Raw genomic sequence first — 14,274 nt, forward strand, 5'->3', positions numbered from 1 at the left:
TAGTGAGATTGTGATGGTGGGCAGGCTCTCAGCTTAATCAGTAATTGATTAGAGTGTCCTTAAAACCCAAGATAGGTGTAAGCTTTTTCTGTTTCAGAGGCTGATTGATTAATTGAATCCATATTTAGATTGGTTAAATACAACTGCGAGTATGAAACCATTTTGATTCCACCTGGATTGGTTAAACTAGTCTCGTTTTGTTCTGTACCCTTTGCAAACCAAAGCATGTTAATATAACTTGAATCTCTATATGCTTTCCACTGGTCTTATTTTGATATGTAGTTTGCTAATCATGATAAGGCCAATGACAATTACCAAGTGTTTGTCAGAAAGAGAGTATGTGAGACTGATGTCGAGTCTCAGCTAGTCTTGACAGTTTTGCAGGTGCTAGTAATACGCCGAGTTTCTTAATTAGAAGTTGCCGCCGACTCCTGCTTCACAGTCCTGGTGCAGAACTGTGTTGGTGTAAATGTGTGTTTGGTTGAAGGGGTCAATTTGGCAAAAACATATGTACTTTGGAATGCAAATACACTCCTGACTTCATAGTTTGCTGAGCTTATTATCTTCATCCCTTTTCCTGTCGGATTTCTAACAATTTTTGAGGTGTTGATTTTATATGAATTTGCACAATTTGATTTGCTGGTTGGTTCCCAGCAGGCACAGGACATCAATATAACGTCAGGTTGACGTTGGACATGACATCAGACAGACGTTGCATTTTGGTTGAGAATGAAAATTGTGTTGATGTCAGTATTTTATGCCAATTTGACATCAATTTAATGTTGGATTTTGGTTACACAACTTATACAACAAATATCAACATCAGCTGATGTCGGTATTGGACATCAAATTAATGTTTACATTAAATGTTGAACTGACACTGAATTTGTGTCACCTGACGTCACAACCAAATTTTAATCAAATATCAATGTCTTATGATGTTGTGTGCCTGGTTTGCTTTTTTAGAAAAAAAAGCAAGAAGCTCCTCCCCTGACCCCACCCCTTAACCTAATCATAAGTGGAGAGATCGTATGAAAACATACAGGCCTAAATGTGATCATGCTAATTCATACACATTTGCCAAATTGTGCAATAGTTACAAATGACATGTGCTCTAGTGTTTTTTTGTCTTGTTTTTTCAGTTGGTTCTAATGGGGATGGGTAAAGACTATTAAGATTTTCAGGACATTTTTATTTACATTTGCATGACAAACAATTTTGGTTTCTGTGTTGGGTCGCCACCTGATGTCCAAAGTAAAGCCCTGAAGCAAAACCAATTGAGAGCCACTGATCTAGAATATTCTAGAAGGCATCAGAGTTCTATTCAATATTTCCTTTACTTATTAAAACCCTGTGGCGCATAAAGACTGAATATATTGAAATGGCCCTGATGCACATTACTGCAATAATTCAAATCAGAATTGAAACACTATAGGAGACCTAAGACATTTCTTTAAACTCTTATCAAAAAATACCTACTGCATTCGTGTAATATCCGATGACTCTTGTTCATGCTGAGATTAGACATTAGAAGTGATGCCACAGGTCAGATCTGTGTCTACTGCAGTCCGGCTTCTGCAAACCACTATCACAGAAACATCTCAGACGGCTGAGATTCAGATCGATAACACTCCTGTTGTAAACAAAGCTGCTGTGCTTCCCCTGGCCCATGAGTTGCCCTGGTATATCAAGGCAGCTGGTGATACTTGAAACCTTTATATACAGGTTTTTTCATCATCCTCTAAATCTCATGAGGAAGATGACTCAGTTGGATAAACTAAAAGGTGTGCATCTGTAAAGGGTATGTGTTCGTTATTACCAAGAGATCTAAAAGTGCTGTCTGCAGTGGTTGTTAGTCCATACAGGGGAAGGGGACATATTCCCAGCCTTATTGTCTCGTGTCCACTGGAGCATTAAAAACTGTGTTGAAGACCTAAAAGTTCTGTGACTCACTGCCGAACCTGAGTATCCCATCACACTCAGATGATGTCTGTCTCTTCCCTAAGCAGCAGAAAGGTTCATTCAAAGGTGTTAAACCCAAGGGCTACAAGTAGGGTTGGGCGATAATGATAATTATTGTGATATAATTTTCGTCAATGAAACAATAACAAGAGTTTGATAAATGTTCGATATAATGTTTTTGTGCCAAAAGCGGAACAAAACTGTGCTAATGGCACCACATGGACCGTTTATCTCTTTCTAACATTGTGTTCATTTTATTCTATCTATCTATCTATCTATCTATCTATCTATCTATCTATCTATCTATCTATCTATCTATCTATCTATCTATCTATCTATCTATCTATCTATCTATCTATCTATCTATCTATCTATCTATCTATCTATCTATCTATCTATCTATCTATCACTGCTTCTGTTTGAAACTTTCAGTCATTTCAGCCAATTTCATCTTTTAAAATTTTCTTGTGTGAATAATTTTATTGTGTTCCTAGTTGTATTAATGTTATCTGCAATGTGTTGATAATCAGAGAAAATAATTTTGTGTTGTTTTTCAGTTTTTGAAATAAACAAAAAAGGGAACTCCAACGTTTCTCGTTGGGCTGCCATTGTAAACAATTTTGACAGACTATAAATAGAAAATTTGATTGAATTCCTCCTGAAGGTGAAACATGTCGTTTTCACACCACAGATGCTTCCTAACAGAATGACTGTTTTTTATATATTTATCGATCTCTGTTGCCATTGGTTAGCAAAACAGATCTTTTTAATCAAAAACATTCAGATCACCAAAAATGTAAAAGTTGTGGAATCCTAATATGCTGTGTACTTATAAACAGCATGAGTCATACAGTCTAGCCATTTTATGGATTTATGATGTAACATTTTAATCAAACATTAGAATTTATTTTTTTTTCCTGTGTGTATTGTGAAAGGTCTGAGGAGTAGACAGAGGACATTGAGTGACATTTTGTGTGCACTTTAATGTCTGACGGTCAGACTTTAGACATTAACGTTTGGGTGGGAGGGACAAATGTGAGGGTGCAGGTGGCTCGTCTTAAGATAAGACCATGGCTGTAGTTCAAACAGCTTTACACCTATCAATCCCCAACCTGTCATTTTCATAACGACAGATAACTGTGGGTCACCAAACATGCTCCCCACCGCTTCTCTGCTCCCCTCCCACCTTGATGAAAAGCCGACAGCAAATTAATTTACACCTTGATGACAAACAGATACAAACGCACCCATCAAAGTTCTTGGTTATCTTTGAAATGTGTGACGTAATGCATGTTTATCATTCAGTCTGCCTCTCTCACTTAGTCATCGTCTTCTCCTGTTTCACCTCTCATTAAGCAGAAGCCTTTGGCCTGAGCAGTGACTTTGGGTTGAACGTGTTTGTTTTCTTCATTCTGTGCTCTGTGGTGTGAAATTTTAAGTACTTTTCTTTTCACCTCTGCTCATCCACGTCCACTGTGCTTTTTCAAAATTTGTGTCATAATAATTAGGTTCTGTTCCTAGAAGTGTGATTCTGTGTATCACCAGTGTGAAAAGGGCTTTATGTTGTCCTGATGCATGTTTTTACAATATTCTATTTAATAAGGTTAATAAAACGCCACCATATAAGCTACATCTTTCTTTAAACACACACAGCATGTGTTCACACATCTTTGTGTGTAGTTGGGTCAGGTTTTGCCTGTGTTGTAGACTAGCCAATAGAAAATCAGCTTTATAAACATGCAAAATAATGTCTTCATCCATTCTTTTGTTCTTTCCATTTTTATGGTGTTCCATCCATCTGTCTTAATCTGGTTTTAGGCAAACTTTGCTTTTATAGTTAAATAAATTGTTATGTGAATTTTCTTTGAGTTTTAGTTTGTTAATTTTACTTCGTACCATCCAAATTTGAACTGTAATTTTGTGTCCTGTTACCCTCTCAATTTAATTCATTTTGAATGAATGCATTCTCAATTCAGTTTTGAATGACCAAAATTTGAGGTTTCTGGTCATGTACTGTTTATTAAGCACAATAAATATCTTAATGAGAATGTAAAATGGAGAAAGGTCTCTGTAAGGTATCATGGACAAAAAATGTGATTAGCCCGCTCTAAAACAATAGAAGTCAATGGAAAGTCCTCTCTTGTTCTCTCTATGGGCATTCTCCCTCATCCTGGTGTTTAATGGAGACAGATGCCTGTAATGGGCTGTGGAAATGGACACAGATGCATCACTAAACAAAGTTTCACACTAGCGACTGAGATGGTCATGAAAAAGCACAGAGGGACTTCTTTAAACATGAATAATGACTGCTGAGCACCCCCATCTCTTTCTGACCTCCGGTTTCTGTATTACCATCGAGGACAGACTGAATACAGTACATCCACCTTGTTCGCTGTCTCCCTACTAAGTCATTATTCGGCATTAGAGTTCTTGACTGGGTGACTAAGCAAGTGTACATCAGGGAATTTGCGGTAAGGGTGGGATGCGTTTTCATTGCGAGGAGCCTCTAGGCTCAGGGTGAACTGATGATTCATGGTACAGCGACTTAGATAGACCCCGCCAAGGCTAAATGCTATGTTGTTGATTTTACCGTATTACCACACGCCCTGCTCCAGTTTCACCCTGCTCAGCTGCACATGAGAGCAATTCATCAAAAGCTTTTAATGCCCCATCAAGTAATGATGATAGGCACATTCTACCTATGGATTTTCTGTCACTTAAATTTGAGCTGTATCTGAGGTATCTGAATATCAGGTTCTTAAAGGGGTAGTACACTCAGAAATTCATATTCGGTTTTATAAACCAATATAAAGAAGATATAAAAAAAAAAAAAGATTGACAGACTGTGATCACTATATATTTTCACTGAATGGAAACAGCAGTGTGAACACCTGCAAAATATTTCATTTTGTGTTCCACTGAAGAAAGAAAAAAGATTTGAAATGACAATAGCATGAGTCACAGAGTGTTTGTTCTTTTTCTTTTCTTATTTTGGTGAACTATCCATTTAAGTTCAGTTCGTCAGACTGGGAATGATTTCTGCCACATTACCAGTCGCAAGAGAGGAATTTGAAGTAGATCAAACTTATGTGTTTTGGTGAGTCTGTGTCACCTTACCTTGCCCGCCTCTTTTCCGACCCTACTCATAATGGTGATTTATGTATGCACTTTCTCTTTTCTCCTACAGTAATTGACAATGTGATGAATGGCTTTGGAAAAGAAGGCAAGGCGCTCCAGCAGAACGGTAGTTTGTTCTTCTTGACTAGGAAGCAGACTCCGATGTCCTTTAAAAAGTGAGTGTTGCATTCATTTGCAGATAGCTGTGTGGAATGGACAATCACTGGCTGACAGTGAGGCAGATTTCTCTTTAGTCAATTCAAAATTTGAAAGGCAGGACACTTTAATCTAGTCGGAATACACAGCACTTAAATTGATGATTTAAATCATGAAGCCTAATTAAAAGGAAGGAGACTGTTGAGATACTTTATTTAATTTAATTTATTTAATCAGGGACAATGCACATTAATAACATACAATATGTAAAATGCACCAAATTTAGCCAACACTGGCTACTTTTCATCCGTAGTCCCTTTTGGCAGGTTATGTTAAGGACAGGAAGAAAATATAAACAAAATATTAATACACCAAATTAAGAACAAGAAGAAAATTTGAGAGCAGAAAAAAGAATAAACCAATAATATTAAAACAAAATTACAGACTACCATACCATATCCATAAATCACTATAAATGATCACAATTTTGATGGGTCAATAGCCATATTTTCAGCTTTTTCGAGAAACTACAGTGACCTGTTAAATGTTTTAATTATTTCAGCTCCACTGGGAGTCTATTCCACTCCTGTGTTCCTCTAAAAGCAAAAGATAATTGACCAAAGGTAGTTCTTCTTAATGGCACATTACAATCACCTCTAATACCGGCACGTGTATATCTTCCTGTTATCTGATGTATGTAATCCTTAAAAACAGGTGGAGCAAAATCATTTAAGATCTTGAAAATAAGTACCAAATCAGCAAATTGAATCAAATGTTCCCAACTCAAAATAGAAAACTGAGTTAATATGCTACAATGACGAAAACTGTTTTTTTTTTTTATACAAGACCTTAAGAGTTTGTTTATAAATACTTTCAACTGGTTTAAGAAAAGACCTACATGTTTGAGTCCAGGTAGTCATGCAATATGTGATATGGGGAATAATCATTGAATTCATGAATAAAACTGCTGCTTCGTTAGTCAAACTTAGTCAGCTAAATTAAATTTTGCTATTTTACCACTTTCTTCACGTTTTTTAAAAGAAAGTTGAGAATCCAATAATAATTCTAAATATTTAAATTTATGTACTACCTCAAGTTTTTGTTCCTGAACAAATACATCTGCTTTCACATCATAATCTGGCCTTTCAGTAAAAAACATACAGTTTTTCTGACATTAAGATGTAAACGTGAATTGATAAGCCATTGTGCTACTTGATTCGTAGTGTCAGTCAATATCTGTGCAGCCTGTTGTTGACTTTTTGCATGTACATACAACAACATCACCCGCATACATTTGACACATAACATCTGGAGGACATACATTTGGTAAATCATTTACATACATACTAAAAAATAATGGGCCTAAAATAGAACCTTGCGGAACTCCAATATTATAACCCAAGTAATCTGATGTCTCATTTATAACCAGTACACACTGTTTTCTATTTTCTAAATAATATTTAAACCACATAAATGTCACAACACACACTCTGGAGCTAGGAGGCAAGGAACTTCTTAAATAACAAAAGACTTTTATTCAAACTCAGGGATGGCTGGAGACAAAGAATAAACACCGAATGACGATTAGACCGGACACAGACACAGGGAAACGCAGGGCTTATAAAGGGCAGACTAAACTAGATAATTAACACAGGGCTGGGAACTAATTAACTAATGAGAACATGAAACGAGCAGCGGGACGGGAAGACCAAATATGGGCATGGAAACACAGGGAGCACGTGGAAACACAAGACACAGGGAAATAAAGTCTGACAATAACGGCTTGAAAAAAATTAAACAGTTGAAAAATTAAACTGTAATAACTGAGAGAGTAAAATCTCTTGATTTACAGTTTCAAAAGCTTTCTCAAAATCCAGGAATACAGAACCAACTACACCTCCTTTATCCATCAAATATTTAAAATCAAATATTAGATTTTCCAACATAAAACAATTTGCCGTTTCTGTAGAATAATTTTTTTCTAAAGCCGAATTGCATATGGTGAAGAGAAAAGGCACTATTATCAAGATATGTGATTATTTGCTCCGCTACCCATTTTTCAGCGACTTTCGACATTACAGGGAGAATACTTATTGGTCTATACTTACTAATAGGAGTAATTACTCCAAATTTCCATGCAGAGGGAAAAATTCCTTGTGTTATCAATAAATTAGAGGTATTATCGATAGTTAAAGGTTCGGTAAATAATTTATGAGTTGTTAAGAAAAGAGTATCTAATCCATATTTATCTTTAGCTGTTGAATTTTTAAGTGAACTAATTATTCTATCAACTTCTCTATTTGACACCTGCTTAAGAGTAAACTTAGAGACACCATCCAATGCAATACATGGAATATCCAGACAAATAGACTTAGTAAGAACACTTGTTACATATACAAAATAATTATTAAAAGTATTTGCAATCATAGCATGATCACTAATTCATTTTCCTTCTAACTCTAATTCTATATTTCTATATTTCCTGTTAAATTTCAGATTTTCCCATATCAGTTTAGTATTTCCTTTTCCCTGCTCTATTATAGAAATATAAAAATTTGCTTTTGCTTTTCTAATCTCAGTTATTACTCTATTTCTTAAATTATAAAAATTTCGGTTCTCACATTCCATCTTAGATTTCAATGCGTTATCTCTTTGTTTCATAAGTGACCAAATATTTTCCTTTAACCAAGGTAGGCAATTTTTCGTCCTTGGTCTACTTTTAACACCGAATACTATCCTTAATATAAAACATAATACCCCCACCTCTACCCACCAACCTACCCCTTCTAAACATATTGTAACCAGGAGCGCACAACATTGCTGATGGTGAAGTAGCGCTCAACCATGTTTCAGTCAGACATAAAAAATACAAATTTGAATTTGTGACAAGATGTTTCATTTCATCACACTTTGCCATAATGCTACGAATATTTAAATGACCACCCAACAATCCTCTTGATTTAGCATCAATATCCCACAAAACCCTTGCATGATTTACATTTCTAAAAAGTTTCAATTGTCTCTGATAATTGGCGGATTTACTCTGTACCTAAATCTCACATCTGAGCTCATTTGATTCAAAATTTGCGAAGAGGGCACAGTCAGCAGTTTTTCCGATGGTAAAACGTCTGCATTTCTCAAGTCTGTCCTTGAAGTCTGTATAAAATCCTGGTTACTCTGCGCCACCATATCGAAGCACTCACCCCTTGCCCGATGAAACACACCATCAACAAGTCCCTAAGCCACAGGAACAGTCGAACCAGCCGCCTCCAGACCAATCCCCGGACGCAGAGAGTCCAAGTCGCTCCACAACACACCGGCCAAGCACTCAGCCTCCATCCGATGAGGCACTCCACCAGCAACATGCGCTGGTTTAGTCTTTGAAAAACTGACATGCAACACTATGATAAACAAAAAAAATTAATGACCTGAGAAAGGATTTGAGCACTTTTCTCAAAATGAACTAACTTTTCTGAATCACTTCTAGGAGGTTCAGGCCAAAAGAAAATTAGTAAGATGTTTAATAATGTACAATCTTTTACCTCAGAGGAGACTTTAATGCTTTTAAATGTAGCTTCTCTGTGTCTGTTGAAGCACATGTGTGAAGGATGTGAAGCTCAGTGCTATCACTTTTGATCATTATTGAATTTTCCTCAAGGCTGGCACTGTCATTATTGGAAAAATTTTCCAGCATATTGTTTAATTTTGTCTGCAGAGACGGGAACAAAAATGTATCAGTCACTTTGATGCAGTGAGCAGAGATTCAATGCCTGATGTATCTGAGATCTTGCACATATCCCTTCACATTCACACACACATACTCCATCTGTCTTGCCAGATATGTAGCAGTATCACTAGACATAACATATTCAGTGTCATATTAGTGTCGTGTCTTTGTCATACCTCAGAATGGCAGAATGGGCCACTATGCGATACGTTAATGCCAAATAAGCCTGATTCATGCAGATATCTCAGTGGCTTTCAAAATGCAACAAATTAACATTTTAGACATTTGCTGGCATGGTAAAACTTTCTGGAGCAAATTCAGTAGCACTTTGCATGCTGTATTTAAACTTAAAATCTGCATTTTTCTCATTATCCAGTTTAACCATATGCTAAATTGACTGAAATAATGAATATTCCAGCTCAGTAAACAGCATTTTTAGCATAATGTTGCTCACAAAAAAAAGAATTTTGACTCTTTGAGTTTAACTTAATCTGGAATTTCCTTTAAATGTTCCTTTAAATTTCATTTAAGTGTTTATCCATTGTATGGCAGAATGTCTGCTGACTGCTCGATTGGTTTAGTTAAAGTTGTCATGGCAGCACATGTTAATGTCAAGGACTAGTGGCTTGTGAATGGCAGACATGATTGTCTGAACGTCTAAAGAGCTTTTGTTGTATGTGTCACACTTGATACAGAGAAGCTTTTTTTCCCTCAAACCTGATTTCAGAAGAGAGGTAATAACAATGTAATTGATAACAAGAAGGTAATAACAATGTAATTGAAAGGTTTAGTTCACCCAAAAATGAAAGCTCTGTCATTAATTACTCACCCTCATGTCATTCCAAACCCATAAGACCTTCATTCATTGTTGGAAGACTAATTAAGATATTTTTGATGAAATTCAGGAGCTTTCTGACCCTAGCTGCATAGACAGCAACACAACTGTTACATTCAAGAGACCCAGAAACGTAAGGACATTGTTAAAATAGTCCATGTGATATCAGTAGTTCAACTGTACTTTGATGAAGCTACGAGAATCCTTTTTGTGTGCAAAGAAAACAGAAATAACAACTTTATTCAATGATTTCTTCTCTTCCAGGTCAGTCTGCCACAATTCACGAAAGTATCATGATGCATGCAATAATATTTTTTAATATCTCTTTCCTCATTGCCTTATGTATAATGCTATATGTTCAGCAATGTATACTTTTCTAATATGTGATTTTGGCCACAATATTTAATCTAAAACAAACTCAGATATCAGAAAAAAGAAAAAAAAAACCGTTTCATGCTCTGATTTCTGATAACAGTGCCAACATTAATGCCAAAACATAACTGTTTTATACCCCAAAAAACTTTTAGCCATCTCACGCAATATCAAATCAAAAATTCTCTACTGTCTACACAAGGTCTGGTACCACCAAAAATTATTTTCAAATTAGAACTTTAATGCAATGACGTCGTTTTTGTCCTTGAGTGTAAACAATGTGAGGCGTTAATTCTAGCTCAGTTTTGAGACACATTCAAGAAAACAAATCTTCAAGTTGTCACCCCATATTTGTGTGTAAAGAGTCACAATTAAAGTTCCATGTTCCTCAACCTAGAGATGTGTTAAGCCAGCGCCTATTTTATCATGCATACATAACATATACATTTCTGGACAAATGTCACTTTGAATCTGCAACACTTTATGAAGAGAAACAGAATGTAAAACGGGCTGAAGTGAAAGTACAGTATCAGCTGTGGTGCAGTGATTGGTTCTCAGTGGGTTTGGAGAAGAGTGGCACCGCCAGCATAGCTGACAAAGCTCAGAAGAACATGATTAATGGTGGAAATTGCATCATTTTGACCTCTCAAGCTCCTCTTTACTGTTATTCCCCCAATCAAATCTCTTCTTGTCCGGGCCCCTACCCCAGGGAAACCAGGGAGAGTGGGAGCAGACAACTCCCTACACTGTGCTCTAGGTCTGGGCCTGAAAGTGATTTCCTGTGTCTGGATGGAAGCGATACGTTTGTTGTTATCTACACTGTGGCATTAGATCTGGGGCCTAGGGAAACTGAAGTTTGCAGTCGCTATGGAAAATTGTATTTTTTTTCCCAAAATATTGTTTGTTTTCATGACCTCACATTTCTGATTCATTGTGAATTCTATTGTGAAATTCAGTTGTCGTTCTTGTAAGTAAGTTAACTCCGGCAGTATTGTAATAGGAGTGACAACAATTTTTAGCTTCTTTATGTACATGGGCCTCATGTCACCAGTCTGAGGTGACTAGGTTCTTGGCCTTCTGAACGTATGAGCCTCGATACATTTTTTTTTTTCCCCCTATTTATCGACGTTTTCAGTTATGAGGGATTTCTTTTATTTTTATTCAGGCAGCTTTATTTTCTCATTTACGTTGAGTAGCCGTCGATACAGTGTGTCTTTTATCATACCTCCAGACCTGTGAACAATGCTTTTACATCAACCATAACACTTGACCTTTCCATTTCTTTAATCGAAGGACGTTTATGTGGGAGGGTGAATACAAAGCAGAGACGACCTGTAAAGCTGGCATCATGCTTACGTGTCATCTGTGCATGTGTTCGGGGTAATGAGAGATTGAAGAAGCTAATCAAGACTATATAAAACAAATCCCTCTCTGATCCTGAGGCCTCTTCACCTCACTCATGTCCACCCATATGATCTAATCAGACCTCATTATTATGACCTTGGCCAGCACACTCCACGCTGAGGAAACTCAATATACAGCAGGCTCCCAGCTGATAGCACACCAGATGGATTTCATATCATGTTAGACAGAACAGTCCCGGCGTGATGAGAAATTGAGATGTTTTGGTGAGGAGGGAACATGTCCCTCTGTTCTTATTTGACATGAACGGTTAGTTTGGCTTCTCTTATTCAGCATTTCTCTTGGGCTCAAATAGCAAAGAGGTCCATGGATGATTTCAGATTTCAAAAATGACAAGCAATATGACACAACAGCATTTGTTGCCTTTTCGTTTGTTGACATTTGTTGAAGTGTCATTGCTATTCATTTTCAAATGTTCACCATTACTTTAGTCTTCAGTGTCACATAATCCTTCAGAGATCATTCTAATATACTGATGTGGTGCTCAAGACACATTTCTTATTATTAATGTTGGAAATAGTTGTGCTTGATATTTTTATGGAAACTATGATATGTTTTATGATGAATAGAAAGTTCAGAAGAACAGCATTTTTTGTAACATTGTAAAAGTCTTTGATCGTGGCATTCATGAATGCTTATATTACTTTTCAAAAGAATATCAAAGAAGTCAAAGAATATAATCAAGAATTTTATTAAACTTTATTAATTAGTAACTGATGGGACTGTGATTGGTATCTGTATGACATGGTTGGAGGCGAGGGGCAGCAAAATAAGAGGGCTTGGTGATGTCATCCAAAAAGGAAAGTCGTTTCAGAGGTGAAGTTATGATATTTTGTGTGCACCGATGATCCATTCACAATAGGACCAAGGATGTACATCATATTTAGAAAGTAAATCATGTTCATTTTGATTTCATGTTGAAAATCATCTCTCAAATCCTCCCAAAATTCTGTCTGCCGTTGTCCTCATCAGATTTTCACATGTGTACAGAGATTTAGTCTGAACACGCCAGTTATAGCTTGTGGAGTAAAGCTTCATTGTGCTGGTTTATTGACTGTATTGAAGCATTGTTCATGTGTTTGTTTACAGAGCTTCTCTGACTTCACGAAACTTTATTGCTTTGGGCTGTTGTGCAATCATGTATAAGCCTCTGTGTTATCATTGTCAACCCTGATGGTTTTGGTGAATTATTTTTTTGCTTGGTATCTATTGAAACCCTAACCTAACTAAATCCCATCTACTCCTGTTGGATTTCTTAAGGGTAATCTCCTTGGTAAAGGTAATCTCCTGATTTCCATCTTCTCTTTTTCTCCTTTCTCATGGCCGTGCTGTAGGGTCTCTTACTTTCCTGAACAATGCAGCTTTTTTCTGCCCTGTCATTCTGAGCCTGTGCATGCAAAGGGATGCTTTAGTGTACTCTGTAACCCTGTCATGATTCACTGTGGGACTATTGGAAGAGACCATCATGAGACATAAGGCAGCGTTGATGGAAATTTGTTGCGACAGTCACTATTCACACATACGATGCACTTAAAAAAGGGAGATGTGGCTTGTTGGTTTGTTGCAAAGACCCATGGGATGACTGGCATACTGAAACCTAGTTTAGAAAGATGGTGTTTAGGCTTGTCATTTACCTTTGGCAGCAACATTCTTGATCTTCTCAATGTTGTGGACAAGCTGTACCAGCCAGGATCCACTTTGAAAGCACTGGAAAATATTTAAAATGTGCTGAAAAATCGCTGATTCTGTGCTATTCTGTGCAATTATGTCATATAAATAAAACAGCTTTGAATCAACTGTTTCAAAAGCTGTTGAATTCAGTTGTCACAGAATTAAAATATGTAGTAAGAAAAATGGATATTTAATTATAGGTTACAGATTACATTTAGGTTACATTTAACAGTGTCACATAATCCTTCTGAAATCATTCTAATATGCCAGTTTGGGAGTCAAGAAATATTTGGTAGCGGTGTTAAACAGTTTCTAAATAGTTTTGTTGAAATCATGATACATTTTTTTCAGGATTTGATGAATAGGATGTTAGTAGTGATTTGTTTTTTTTTTTCTTCCAATGGTACCAATATGTTGTGCATTTTTAGCAGTGCTGAGACCTCATGGGAAAGTTTCAATTTTATTAGTTCAGTCTCAGTCCATTCCTGTCTGCAGGTGTTTGGATGGTATTTTATTGTTGTCTCATTTTCAGGCTTTCGATTTCTGGAAGAAAGCCTAGAACACCTAAGGTGTGATGGTGAATACAATCTGATATAATCTGTGAAGCTTGTGTGTGGATGTGAATGTGTTTGTTTGTTTGTTTGAATGTATGTTGTTCATGTGTGTAGTTAATGTGTAAGAGAAGAAGCTAATCAAAACTATATAACACAAATCCCACTCTATCCTGAGGCCTCTTCACCTCACTCATGTCCACCCATATGAACTAATCAGACTTCATAATTAGGACCTTGAGCGGCGCACCGCACACAGAGCAAATTCAATAAACTGCAGCCTTCCAGCTGATAGCACACCGGAGGGGTGGATTTCTTTTGTAATGGTGTTGCCATCCCAACATTATGAAAAAGAAATGTTTTGGCTAGGAGACTGTTTCTTTTCAAAGATGACAGGTACGGACAAAAGATGAAAACATATCCATATAATCAATGATTAACTGTTTTTCACGTCTACAATG

Source organism: Barbus barbus (assembly GCF_936440315.1).
Source record: "Barbus barbus genome assembly, chromosome: 46".
NCBI lineage: Eukaryota > Metazoa > Chordata > Actinopteri > Cypriniformes > Cyprinidae > Barbus > Barbus barbus.